Consider the following 14,535-nt stretch of genomic DNA (forward strand, 5'->3'; position numbering starts at 1 on the left):
AGACGAATTCTGCAGATGCATACAAAGCTCAATTGTCCTTTGGATGGGCCCGCCCCCTTTGCCATCGTTTCAACGTCCGGCCACAGGATGCAACAAAATAACAAAATGAGGACCCGTATTTTCCGTGTCTCCAGCCTCTCACGCTCTCACGCTCTCGCAGACAAGATACCAACAATGATCAAGTCCATGGCAGCACAAGTCCAACAAACCAGTTATTTTCCTTTTCAGTCAATTTTCAAAATCTCAAGGGCCAGTCAACTTTCAAAAACTACTTCGCATCAAAGGCACCGTATCTTGGCGCCGCAAAATTCTGTTAGTAAAAGAATAGAAAGGCAAAAGTGCGAAGCTACCAAGTGCACCAGCATACAACACAAGAAGCAACCGCTGCAAACTGATCTTATTTTACTAGCCTGGAGATGACCTACTTCAGCAATGCTTGTACAGCCGAGCGCCTCCCCTAATTCAACTTTGAAAGGATCTCCTCGGAAGGAACCTCAAGTGTAGCTCCAGCATGAACACTCTCAGGCTTCACAACTGCAAAACAGAATTGTACAGATCAACGATCATAATGGACTGGACAGCTTTAAAAGCCAGTACAAAAAAAAAACAAAGATGCAAACATGAAAGTGAAACATTTTTTTTACATCAAATGTAGGCAATCTTCACGGTACCTCCCATATAATAAAATATAACAAGATCTAGTTTTGAGGATCAGCGTACTAATATTACTATTATGTGATAATAAGGGTATCATACTTTACTTCAGTATACACAGCATAAATTGAAATCAATTGAAAGACTGTTTTGGCAAACCATGAAGCTGTCAGTGACATAGTTCTCTGGACAGGCTAACGCTGCAATGATGCTGGTATGAGAACGAGACCAGACTTTCATTATTAGTCCCCTTCCAAAGAAATGGACGGGATGAGGTCTAGTGGTCCACCTGGGAGCACATACAACAAGCATTAGTAATGTCTAACGGATTGCTTGTTTGCTAAAGACAAAAAAGGGCTAAGGAATACGATGAATCCATCAACAGATCTTGGATTCTTCATCTTCAACACTTAGTGCAACTCTTGCATATTCAGAAAAAGGTGGCATGCTCCAACCTGTCATCCACACATTGGTGACAATAAATTTACAGTACCCCATTTGTCACGAGACTAAATAGTACACTTCCTTGAAAAAAAGGGTTTGTGTTTCAGTAGACAGAAACTTGATCTGCTTTACTCTTTCCAAAAATTGTTCCAGACAATAAAATGACAGGAAGTTCATACTTACAATTTACAAGAACGGGAAAAGTCAATTTTAAAGCCCCAAAGTATTGCATGAGTGAATGCCTCCCTAGAGTAATTGTTTCGTCCATTTAATCCCCTAATGTTGCAATATTGGGCCACTTTAGTGAAAAATGGATTTTTCTTATATAAAAATAAACATCCAAAAGTTCATAAAACATCAAAGGATTGAAATACATAGAACATCGTTCAAAATATGCAAGCATATTCCAAGCACTGAATGCCTTTTCAAGGGCAAGGAAACATGTAAAGTAACATATTCTATCTTGAGCAGTTATGAAGTGTTGTAGTATAGCAAGGATTTATCCTAATCAAGGAATAAAATAATCAAACCATTGAATAAATTGTACCTAGAATAACTGTAATAGAACTGACAGTCTGACACACTGGTCTTTAGTTAAGAGCTCAATTTTTATCTACTCTGTATAACTCTTGCAGTCTTGCTATACTTTAGCACTCGATTAATCAACTCAAAAATTTTGTTCGAAACAAATGCCATTGGTAAGTTGACAGCCACTAAATGGTTCTCTTCATTTGCCGAACGAAAAAACTGTGGCTTCCTCTTTCCTTCTATAGGATAAAATCTTTGAATATAACGATTGCGCCAAAATTAAAATACATATACAAGTCCTTGCGGCAAGATAAGAAGGGATATATATACAAAATCTGGATGGTGTCCTACAGGAGGAAACAAATCTAATGTTATTGTGTGGGCATTCGAGTAGTGACCTTCTCTGAAACACTAAAAAGGGCATTTCAATCAGTTACATGACAAAATGCCGTAGACAATGCTGAATGACTTGTACTTTTAAATCATAGATGCTACACAGATAACATGTAAAAAGGGTACACAGGAATCCTTTCTCGCGCGCGGGGGGGGGGGGGGGGGGGGGGGACTTTCAGTGATCCATCCATTTTTTACACTCAAAGCCCAAGAGATATGTGTTCGCACTAGTAACATGTTGGTGAATTAGTTTCTGCCAAGGAGTCTTCATGGCACTTTATCATGTGGGGAAGTTGGAGCATACAGTACACAGTAAGATGGTGTGTTGGTTATTGAGAACACTCAGTAGTTGGGGGGACCAGGGACTTCCACAAAAACATGGTATACCTACAGAAGTACAACAACAACAACAACAAAGCCTTTAAGTCCCAAACAAATTGGGGTAGGCTAGAGTTGAAACCCAACAGAAGCAATCAAGGTTCAGGCACGTGAATAGCTGTCTTCCAAGCACTCCTATCTAAGGCTAAGTCTTTGGGTATATTCCATCCTTTCAAGTCTCCTTTTATTGCCTCTACCTAAGTCAACTTCGGTCTTCCTCTGTCTCTCTTCACGTTACTATCCTGACTTAGGATTCCACTACGCACCGGTGCATCTGGAGGTCTCCGTTGCACATGTCCAAACCATCTCAACCGGTGTTGGACAAGCTTTTCTTCAATTGGCGCTACCCCTAATCTCTCACGTATATCATCGTTCCGAACTCGATCCCTTCTTGTATGACCGCAAATCCAACGCAACATACGCATTTCCGCGACACTTAGCTGTTGAATATGTCGTCTTTTCGTAGGCCAACATTCTGCACCATACAACATAGCAGGTCTAATCGCCGTCCTATAAAACTTGCCTTTTAGCTTCTGTGGTACCCTTTTGTCACATAGGACACCAGACGCTTGCCGCCACTTCATCCACCCTATTTTGATTCTATGGCTAACATCTTCATCAATATCCCCGTCCCTCTGTAGCATTGATCCTAAATATCGAAAGGTATCCTTCCTAGGCACTACTTGACCTTCCAAACTAACATCTTCCTCCTCCCGAGTAGTAGTGCCGAAGTCACATCTCATATACTCAGTTTTAGTTCTACTAAGTCTAAAACCTTTGGACTCCAAAGTCTCCCGCCATAACTCCAGTTTCTGATTCACTCCTGTCCGGCTTTCATCAACTAGCACTACATCGTCCGCGAAAAGCATACACCAAGGGATGTCCCCTTGTATGTCCCTTGTGACCTCATCCATCACTAAAGCAAACAAATAAGGGCTCAAAGCTGACCCTTGATGTAGTCCTATCCTAATCGGGAAGTCATTCGTGTCTCCATCACTTGTTCGAACTCTAGTCACAACACTGCTGTACATATCCTTAATGAGCCCGACGTACTTCGTTGGGACTTTATGTTTGTCCAAAGCCCACCACATAACATTCCTTGGTATTTTATCATAAGCCTTCTCCAAGTCAATAAAAACCATGTGTAGGTCCTTCTTCTTCTCCCTATACCGCTCCATAACTTGTCTTATTAAGAAAATGGCTTCCATGGTTGATCTTCCGGGCATGAAACCAAATTGGTTCATAGAGACCCGCGTTATTGCTCTCAAGCGATGCTCGATAACTCTCTCCCATAGCTTCATAGTATGGCTCATCAACTTAATTCCCCGGTAATTTGTACAACTTTGAATATCCCCTTTATTCTTGTAGATCGGTACCAATATACTTCTCCTCCACTCATCAGGCATCTTGTTCGATCGAAAAATATGGTTGAACAGCTTGGTTAACCATACTACAGCTATGTCCCCGAGGCATCTCCACACCTCGATTGGGATACCATCCGGTCCCATCGCCTTACCTCCTTTCATCCTTTTCAACGCCTCTCTGACCTCAGATTCTTGGATTCTCCGCACAAAGCGCCTATTGGTGTCATCAAAAGAGTCATCCAACTGAAAGGTTGTGTCCATATTCTCACCATTGAATAATTTGTCAAAATACTCTTGCCATCGATGTCGGATCTCATCCTCCTTTACCAAGAGATGCTCCCTTTCATCCTTAATGCACTTAACTTGGTTGAAGTCCCGTGTCTTTCTCTCACGAACCCTAGCCATCCTATAAATGTCCTTCTCTCCATCCTATAAATCGAGAATATGGCATAGGCAGGCCAATCTAGTATGAAGGCCCTCATTTCAATGAGCAATGTACTGTGCTACTGTAAATGCATGTGATACATAGAGAAATTGTCAGAGCTCTCTGTAACTACTCAAGTACTCCCTTAAGTAATATGTCATCAAATGTTGCATGTGAAATCCTAAATAGTTAATAATCCGTGGAGTTAGACTATTGTTTTATGTATATGGTGAAAACTGCAATACAACAACAACAACAACAACAAAGCCTTTAAGTCCCAAACAAGTTGGGGTAGGCTAGAGTTGAAACCCAACAGAAGCAATCAAGGTTCAGGCACGTGAATAGCTGTCTTCCAAGCACTCCTATCTACGGCTAAGTCTTTGGGTATATTCCATCCTTTCAAGTCTCCTTTTATTGCCTCTACCCAAGTCAACTTCGGTCTTCCTCTGCCTCTCTTCACGTTACTATCCTGACTTAGGATTCCACTACGCACCGGTGCATCTGGAGGTCTCCGTTGCACATGTCCAAACCATCTCAACCGGTGTTGGACAAGCTTTTCTTCAATTGGCGCTACCCCTAATCTCTCACGTATATCATCGTTCCGAACTCGATCCCTTCTTGTATGACCGCAAATCCAACGCAACATACGCATTTCCGCGACACTTAGCTGTTGAATATGTCGTCTTTTCGTAGGCCAACATTCTGCACCATACAATATAGCAGGTCTAATCGCCGTCCTATAAAACTTGCCTTTTAGCTTCTGTGGTACCCTTTTGTCACATAGGACACTAGACGCTTGCCGCCACTTCATCCACCCTATTTTGATTCTATGGCTAACATCTTCATCAATATCCCCGTCCCTCTGTAGCATTGATCCTAAATATCGAAAGGTATCCTTCCTAGGCACTACTTGACCTTCCAAACTAACATCTTCCTCCTCCCGAGTAGTAGTGCCGAAGTCACATCTCATATACTCAGTTTTAGTTCTACTAAGTCTAAAACCTTTGGACTCCAAAGTCTCCCGCCATAACTCCAGTTTCTGATTCACTCCTGTCCGGCTTTCATCAACTAGCACTACATCGTCCGCGAAAAGCATACACCAAGGGATGTCCCCTTGTATGTCCCTTGTGACCTCATCCATCACTAAAGCAAACAAATAAGGGCTCAAAGCTGACCCTTGATGTAGTCCTATCCTAATCGGGAAGTCATCCGTGTCTCCATCACTTGTTCGAACTCTAGTCGCAACATTGCTGTACATATCCTTAATGAGCCCGACGTACTTCGTTGGGACTTTATGTTTGTCCAAAGCCCACCACATAACATTCCTTGGTATTTTATCATAAGCCTTCTCCAAGTCAATAAAAACCATGTGTAGGTCCTTCTTCTTCTCCCTATACCGCTCCATAACTTGTCTTATTAAGAAAATGGCTTCCATGGTTGACCTTCCGGGCATGAAACCAAATTGGTTCATAGAGACCCGCGTTATTGCTCTCAAGCGATGCTCGATAACTCTCTCCCATAGCTTCATAGTATGGCTCATCAACTTAATTCCCCGGTAATTTGTACAACTTTGAATATCCCCTTTATTCTTGTAGATCGGTACCAATATACTTCTCCTCCACTCATCAGGCATCTTGTTCGATCGAAAAATATGGTTGAACAGCTTGGTTAACCATACTACAGCTATGTCCCCGAGGCATCTCCACACCTCGATTGGGATACCATCCGGTCCCATCGCCTTACCTCCTTTCATCCTTTTCAACGCCTCTCTGACCTCAGATTCTTGGATTCTCCGCACAAAGCGCCTATTGGTGTCATCAAAAGAGTCATCCAACTGAAAGGTTGTGTCCATATTCTCACCATTGAATAATTTGTCAAAATACTCTTGCCATCGATGTCGGATCTCATCCTCCTTTACCAAGAGATGCTCCCTTTCATCCTTAATGCACTTAACTTGGTTGAAGTCCCGTGTCTTTCTCTCACGAACCCTAGCCATCCTATAAATGTCCTTCTCTCCTTCCTTCGTACTCAAATGTTGGTAAAGATCCTCGTACGCTCTACCCTTTGCCACACTTACAGCTCGCTTTGCAATCTTCTTTGCCACCTTGTACTTCTCTATGTTGTCCACACTCCTATCTTGGTACAAGCATCTATAGCATTCTTTCTTCTTCTTAATAGCCCTTTGGACTTCCTCGTTCCACCACCAAGTATCTTTAGCCTCGCGTCCCCTTCCTTTGGTTACTCCACACACCTCTGAGGCTACCTTCCGAATGTTGGTTGTCATCTTGTCCCATATATTGTTTATGTTGTCTTCTTCCTTCCAAGAGCCCTCTTTGATAACCCTTTCCCTAAATACCTCTGACGTCTCCCCTTTCAGTTTCCACCACTTTGTTCTTTCAATCTTAACTTGTTTATCCCTACGAGCACGCACCTGAAAACGAAAATCTACCACCAAAAGCTTATGTTGAGAAACAACACACTCCCCTGGTATCACCTTGCAATCCAAGCATGCTCGTTTGTCCTTTCTTCTTGCAAGGACAAAGTCAATCTGGCTACAGTGTTGTCCGCTACTGAAGGTCACTAGATGAGATTCTCTCTTTCTAAAGAAAGTGTTGGCTATCATCAGGTCAAAAGCTACCGCGAAGTCCAGAACTTCCTCCCCCTCCTGATTCCTACTACCATACCCAAAACCTCCATGAACTGCCTCAAAACCTGCGCTTGTAGTACCTACATGCCCATTAAGATCTCCTCCTATAAAAAGCTTCTCACTACTAGGTATAGCTCTAACCAGGCTATCTAAGTCTTCCTAGAACTGTCTCTTAGCACTCTCGTCGAGGCCTACTTGGGGGGCATACGCACTAATTACGTTCAAGACCATATCACCAACGACAAGCTTGACTAAGATAATCCTATCTCCTTGCCTTCTCACCCCCACCACACCATTCTTGAGGCTCTTATCAATCAAAACTCCTACTCCATTTCTATTCGCGACTGTCCCTGTGTACCAAAGCTTGAAACCTGTATTGTCCACCTCCTTCGTCTTCTGACCCTTCCATTTAGTCTCTTGAACGCATAATATATTTACACGCCTCCTAGTCACGGTATCAACTAATTCTCTTAACTTACCTGTAAGTGACCCTACATTCCAACTACCTAAACGGATCCTAGTTGGTTCGACTAGCTTCCTTACCCTTCGCACCCGTCGACTCTGATGCGAAGACCCTTGCTCATTTTTCACTACACCCGGGCGCCGATGTAGCGCGCCACTAAGAAAGCGACGACCCGATCCTTGGTTACTTGACACCATGCCCAGATCATGACACGGCGCGTCACAGGGGTGACGACCCGGCCCTTGCCCATTTAACACCATACCCGGGTTCCGATATGGCGCGTCGCTAAGAGGGTTACGCCCCAACGATTTTCTTTCGGGTTTCATCTCCATTTAAGTGGCTAAGTTTTTACATTGGCTCGCCACGCCTAACACAACCCTCCTCCTTTACCAGGGCTTAGGACCTGCTATGCTGGGACACCAAAGGCGCTCATTGAATTCCTTAATGATGGCTTCCAGCACCAAATTCATGCTTTGTTGTAATTAATCTAATAAATAACAGCATTATTAAGCTGAAGCAGTATATAACAATAATAGATCAAGTTGAAGCACCTTAAGCCCTGCTCTTCTTTTGCAGAATGACATGAGTCAAGCCTTTTTAGAAAGGCAAAGCTACAACTATCCCTTACATCTTTAAGTCTATTGTGTGATTGTGTAATTTTGCGCTCCATGGCTCTAAGGCTTTAACGATGCCAAATTACTTAGGCCTACGATTGTGTTTTCCCTGTGGGGCTAGTGTTTACTGTTCAGATAAAGCTAAAAGCTGTGGAGTTGTAGACATAGCAAATATTGTGTAAGCAACATGTTACATAGGTTTTTGAGTCGACCATTGTATCCATCATACTGAAATTTACTAGCCAGAAGTGAAGCAATAAATCGAGAATATGGCATAGGCAGGCCAATCTAGTATGAAGGCCCTCATTTCAATGAGCAATGTACTGTGCTACTATAAATGCATGTGATACATAGAGAAATTGTCAGAGCTCTCTGTAACTACTCAAGTACTCCCTTAAGTAATATGTCATCAAATGTTGCATGTGAAATCCTAAATAGTTAATAATCCGTGGAGTTAGACTATTGTTTTATGTATATGGTGAAAACTGCAATACAACAACAACAACAACAACAAAGCCTTTAAGTCCCAAACAAGTTGGGGTAGGCTAGAGTTGAAACCCAACAGAAGCAATCAAGGTTCAGGCACGTGAATAGCTATCTTCCAAGCACTCCTATCTACGGCTAAGTCTTTGGGTATATTCCATCCTTTCAAGTCTCCTTTTATTGCCTCTACCCAAGTCAACTTCGGTCTTCCTCTGCCTCTCTTCACGTTACTATCCTGACTTAGAATTCCACTACGCACCGGTGCATCTGGAGGTCTCCGTTGCACATGTCCAAACCATCTCAACCGGTGTTGGACAAGCTTTTCTTCAATTGGCGCTACCCCTAATCTCTCACGTATATCATCGTTCCGAACTCGATCCCTTCTTGTATGACCGCAAATCCAACGCAACATACGCATTTCCGCGACACTTAGCTGTTGAATATATCGTCTTTTCGTAGGCCAACATTCTGCACCATACAACATAGCAGGTCTAATCGCCGTCCTATAAAACTTGCCTTTTAGCTTCTGTGGTACCCTTTTGTCACATAGGACACCAGACGCTTGCCGCCACTTCATCCACCCTGCTTTGATTCTATGGCTAACATCTTCATCAATATCCCCATCCCTCTATAGCATTGATCCTAAATATCGAAAGGTATCCTTCCTAGGCACTACTTGACCTTCCAAACTAACATCTTCCTCCTCCCGAGTAGTAGTGCCAAAGTCACATCTCATATACTCAGTTTTAGTTCTACTAAGTCTAAAACCTTTGGACTCCAAAGTCTCCCGCCATAACTCCAGTTTCTGATTCACTCCTGTCCGGCTTTCATCAACTAGCACTACATCGTCCGCGAAAAGCATACACCAAGGGATGTCCCCTTGTATGTCCCTTGTGACCTCATCGATCACTAAAGCAAACAAATAAGGGCTCAAAGCTGACCCTTGATGTAGTCCTATCCTAATCGGGAAGTCATCCGTGTCTCCATCACTTGTTCGAACTCTAGTCACAACATTGCTGTACATGTCCTTAATGAGCCCAACGTACTTCGTTGGGACTTTATGTTTGTCCAAAGCCCACCACATAACATTCCTTGGTATTTTATCATAAGCCTTCTCTAAGTCAATAAAAACCATGTGTAGGTCCTTCTTCTTCTCCCTATACCGCTCCATAACTTGTCTTATTAAGAAAATGGCTTCCATGGTTGACCTTCCGGGCATAAAACCAAATTGGTTCATAGAGACCCGCGTTATTGCTCTCAAGCGATGCTCGATAACTCTCTCCCATAGCTTCATAGTATGGCTCATCAACTTAATTCCCCGGTAATTTGTACAACTTTGAATATCCCCTTTATTCTTGTAGATCGGTACCAATATACTTCTCCTCCACTCATCAGGCATCTTGTTCGATCGAAAAATATGGTTGAACAGCTTGGTTAACCATACTACAGCTATGTCCCCGAGGCATCTCCACACCTCGATTGGGATACCATCCGGTCCCATCGCCTTACCTCCTTTCATCCTTTTCAACGCCTCTCTGACCTCAGATTCTTGGATTCTCCGCACAAAGCGCCTATTGGTGTCATCAAACGAGTCATCTAACTGAAAGGTTGTGTCCATATTCTCACCATTGAACAATTTGTCAAAATACTCTTGCCATCGATGTCGGATCTCATCCTCCTTTACCAAGAGATGCTCCCTTTCATCCTTAATGCACTTAACTTGGTTGAAGTCCCGTGTCTTTCTCTCACGAACCCTAGCCATCCTATAAATGTCCTTCTCTCCTTCCTTCGTACTCAAATGTTGGTAAAGATCCTTGTACGCTCTACCCTTTGCCACACTTACAGCTCGCTTTGTAGTCTTCTTTGCCACCTTATACTTCTCTATGTTGTCCACACTCCTGTCATGGTACAAGCGTCTATAGCATTCTTTCTTCTCCTTAATAGCCCTTTGGACTTCCTCGTTCCACCACCAAGTATCTTTAGCCTTGCGTCCCCTTCCTTTGGTTACTCCACACACCTCTGAGGCCACCTTCCGAATGTTGGTTGCCATCTTGTCCCACATATTGTTTATGTTGTCTTCTTCCTTCCAAGAGCCCTCTTTGATAACCCTTTCCCTAAATACCTCTGACGTCTCCCCTTTCAGTTTCCACCATTTTATTCTTTCAATCTTAGCTTGTTTATCCCTATGGGCACGCACCTGAAAACGAAAATCTGCCACCAAAAGCTTATGTTGAGAAACAACACACACCCCTGGCATCACCTTGCAATCCAAGCATGCTCGTTTGTCCTTTCTTCTTGCGAGGACAAAGTCAATCTAGCTACAGTGTTGTCCGCTACTGAAGGTCACTAGATGAGATTCTCTCTTTCTAAAGAAAGTGTTGGCTATCATCAGGTCAAAAGCTACCGCGAAGTCCAGAACTTCCTCCCCCTCCTGATTCCTACTACCATACCCAAAACCTCCATGAACTGCCTCGAAACCTACGCTTGTAGTACCTACATGCCCATTAAGATCTCCTCCTATAAAAAGCTTCTCACTACTTGGTATAGCTCTAACCAGGCCATCTAAGTCTTCCCAGAACTATCGCTTAGCACTCTCGTCGAGGCCTACTTGGGGGGCATACGCACTAATTATGTTCAAGACCATATCACCAACGACAAGCTTGACTAAGATAATCCTATTTCCTTGCCTTCTCACTCCCACCACACCATTCTTGAGGCTCTTATCAATCAAAACTCCTACTCCATTTCTATTCGCGACTGTCCCTGTGTACCAAAGCTTGAAACCTGTATTGTCCACCTCCTTCGCCTTCTGACCCTTCCATTTAGTCTCTTGAACGCATAATATATTTACACGCCTCCTAGTCGTGGTATCAACTAATTCTCTTAACTTACCTGTAAGTGACCCTACATTCCAACTACCTAAACGGATCCTAGTTGGTTCGACTAGCTTCCTTACCCTTCGCACCCGTCGACTCTGATGCGAAGACCCTTGCTCATTTTTCACTACACCCGGGCGCCGATGTAGCGCGCCACTAAGGAAGCGACGACCCGATCCTTGGTTACTTGACACCATGCCCAGATCACGACATGGCACGTCACAGGGGTGACGACCCAGCCCTTGCCCATTTAACACCATACCTGGGTTCCGATATGGCGCGTCGCTAAGAGGGTTACGCCCCAATGATTTTCTTTCGGGTTTCATCTCCATTTAAGTGGCTAAGTTTTTACATTGGCTCGCCACGCCTAACACAACCCTCCTCCTTTACCAGGGCTTGGGACCTGCTATGCTGGGACACCAAAGGCGTCCCACCATAGACACAACAAAATTTGTGTACAATATGACCAACTAAGCCTGTTTGTGCTCAAATACATTTAGCACTTGCTAATCCCACAGGCCTACTCAAGATTCATCACATCTCCTACGGTAAAGTGTCAGTGGCCCTTCAAAAATAGCAGGTCTAATAGGCACTCTCCTTTTTAACGATTTTGCACCTCTCAGCCATAACAATTTAGAAATCTCAGGACTGTTACAGTAATCATCTGCAGATATAAGATCATCAACATAAATTTAGTAGATTATGTTATGTACTAACTAGTTTAAAGATCATGGACTAACTGGTTAGTGGTTACCCTCCTGAGGTCCCGGGTTCGAGTCGCGGTCTCCTCGCATTGCACAGGCGAGGGTAAGGCTTGTCACTTACACCTTTCCTCCACACAGAGCGTGAGCTCTCTACACCGGGTACGCCCTTTTTTTTTAATTTGCACCTACTCAAAACCCTACCTCATAGCACAAAATTGAGCTAAATGTTTCCGCATAAGGCTGGTTAGGCCGCACAAACGGGCTGGTCAGACCTTGTAATTCATAATGGATGGGTGACCAATGTAGTACCAACTACAAATTTTTTCGTCCCTAGATCACAAACAGGTGGCGCTGGGGAGGGGTGACTGGAGAGCAGTATCGAATCATACCGAAGGATCCGGAGGGCGCGCGTGTAGCCTAGACTATCATATGGGTGATGAAGTGAGCCGCATCGCGGGCGTCGGTGAGGGCACGCGCTGCCTCGTCGGAGCCCGGGTCTAGACCACGGTGGTCCTCGAAGCGGCGCCGGATCTCCACCGCAGACTCCTTCAGCATCAGCTGGTCGCCCGCGAACGTCCGCCGCACCGCCCCGTAGGCAGCCAGACCTTCCGCCGCTGCCGCCATTTTCCGCGAGCAGAGAGGTCGACTAGGCGACTGGCCCTCTGACGTCGTGATGGTACAGGAGTCCGCGGCCTTTTTTTAAGGCTTTCACCCGTGTCTCATTAAAAAAAATTTTGATCTCCCGGATAGTGTTTCGTCCGTTTTTCTATTTAACGGTATACATGTGAAATGACTATTTTATCCTATAATGGGCCCTTTTGTCAGCCACCTAAACATTCTCTCTCTTTCTCTTCTCTTTCCTGTGTACACGAAGGGCCGAGGGAGCTCTGCGATGTGGCCAGGTTCTCCGCCCTCGTTGCCATCCCGAGTGCTCGAGGTGGTCCAGCCATAGGCTCGAACGCTGTCTTGATGAGGTCGCAAACGGTGGGGTTGGCTCTCGGCTTGGTGTGGCGGCGAGCCTCAGCGGTGCAGGAGGCCAAGGCCGAGGTCGACGGAGACGTGGAGACGCCAATGCCTAGAGCGATGAGCCCCGGCTCGCGCCCCTCAACTGGCGATCACGCGACACTGTGAGCATGAACACAATAAGGCATCACGCTGTTGCCCACGCTGCTGACCCCGGTGACATCGCGCCACTGCCAATACCATTGTCGAAGCGCATGTTAACTGCTTCACGCTTGAAAGCTCTAGTTTGGTTTTGGTGAATTGATGAAACCCTAAGTGCTAACCTAGTTTATCAAAGTGATTATGAGATAGGTAGCACTACTCCAAGTGATGAAGCAATGGTGAAGATCATGATGATGGTGATGGCATGGTGATGATCAAATGCTTGACTTGGAAAAGAAGAAAGAGAAAAACAAAAAGCTCAAGGCAAAGGTGAAACTTGATAGGAGCTTTTTTATTTTGGTGATCGAGACACTTAGTGAGTGTGATCACATTTAGGATCGATAGCCGTACTATTAAGAAGGGCGAAACTCGTATCAAAATGCGGTTATCAAAGTGCCACTAGATTCTCTAACTCATTGCATATGCATTTAGGATCTAGTGGAAAGCTAACACCCTTGAAAATATTTGTGAAAATATGCTAACACACGTGTACAAGGTGATACACTTGGTGGTTGGCACATTTGATCAAGGGTGGTAAAGTTTTGGGTCAAAAGGAGCTATTTCGTATTGACCGGACTCTGCCTTGGGCAATGACCGGACTCTGACCCTATGTCCGATCAGTGGTGCACGGTGAAGGCCACCCTCGGTCCTTTGACCGAACGCTGAGAAGAAATAGAACCGGACACGCTGGGGGTGCATCCGGTCAGGCTATGACATACGCTGACACAAGCATCAAAACAAGCGATTGAGGACCGGACCCTAAGCCGCATCCGGTCACCTATGATCGGACGCGTTCGGTCATAATTTTACCTCTCTGGGAGCTCTTTGGAAACGACCGGACTCTGACGCGTGGTGCATCCGGTCAATTAAACAGGAGCGTTCGGTCGATGGTCAGTAAGCGCGCATGAGTGAGCTGTTGTGCTCCAACGGATAGTTTCAAATGGCTAGGACATGTGGCGGTCAGGCAGCGATCGGATGCGTTCGGTGCACATGACCTGCACGTCCGGTTGTCCCGCAGTCAGCTCAATAATTGAGTCAACGACTCTATTATTTGGGGGTGTCTATAAATATTGTTTGGCCGGCTCTAGCTCACCCTCTTGGCTATTTTGCATTGACATAGCAACCTTGTGAGCTTAGCCAAAGCCCTTCCACTCATCTCCATCATTGATTCTTCATCTTTGTGAGATTGGGAGAGAATCTAAGTGCATTGCTTGAGTGATTGCATCTAGAGGCACTTGGTGTTCGTGTTTCGCTGTGGGATTCGCTTGTTACTCTTGGTGGTTGCTGCCACCTAGACGGCTTGGAGCAGCGAGGATCATCGAGCGGAGGTTGGTGATTGTCTCTGGCTTTGATCGTGGTGATTGTGAGGGGTTCTTGACCTTTCCCCGGCGGAGAGCCA

General features: G+C 44.7%; 1 pseudogene; it reads right to left on the reverse strand.

The window, feature by feature from the left end:
• Positions 1–207: 207 nt before the first annotated feature.
• Positions 208–12,596, reverse strand: LOC136518743 (mitochondrial zinc maintenance protein 1, mitochondrial-like; annotated as a pseudogene).
• Between the last annotated feature and the right edge of the window lie 1,939 nt (positions 12,597–14,535).

The sequence above is a fragment of the Miscanthus floridulus genome, chromosome 17 (genome assembly GCF_019320115.1).
Source record: "Miscanthus floridulus cultivar M001 chromosome 17, ASM1932011v1, whole genome shotgun sequence".
In the NCBI taxonomy this organism is placed as follows: Eukaryota; Viridiplantae; Streptophyta; class Magnoliopsida; order Poales; family Poaceae; genus Miscanthus; species Miscanthus floridulus.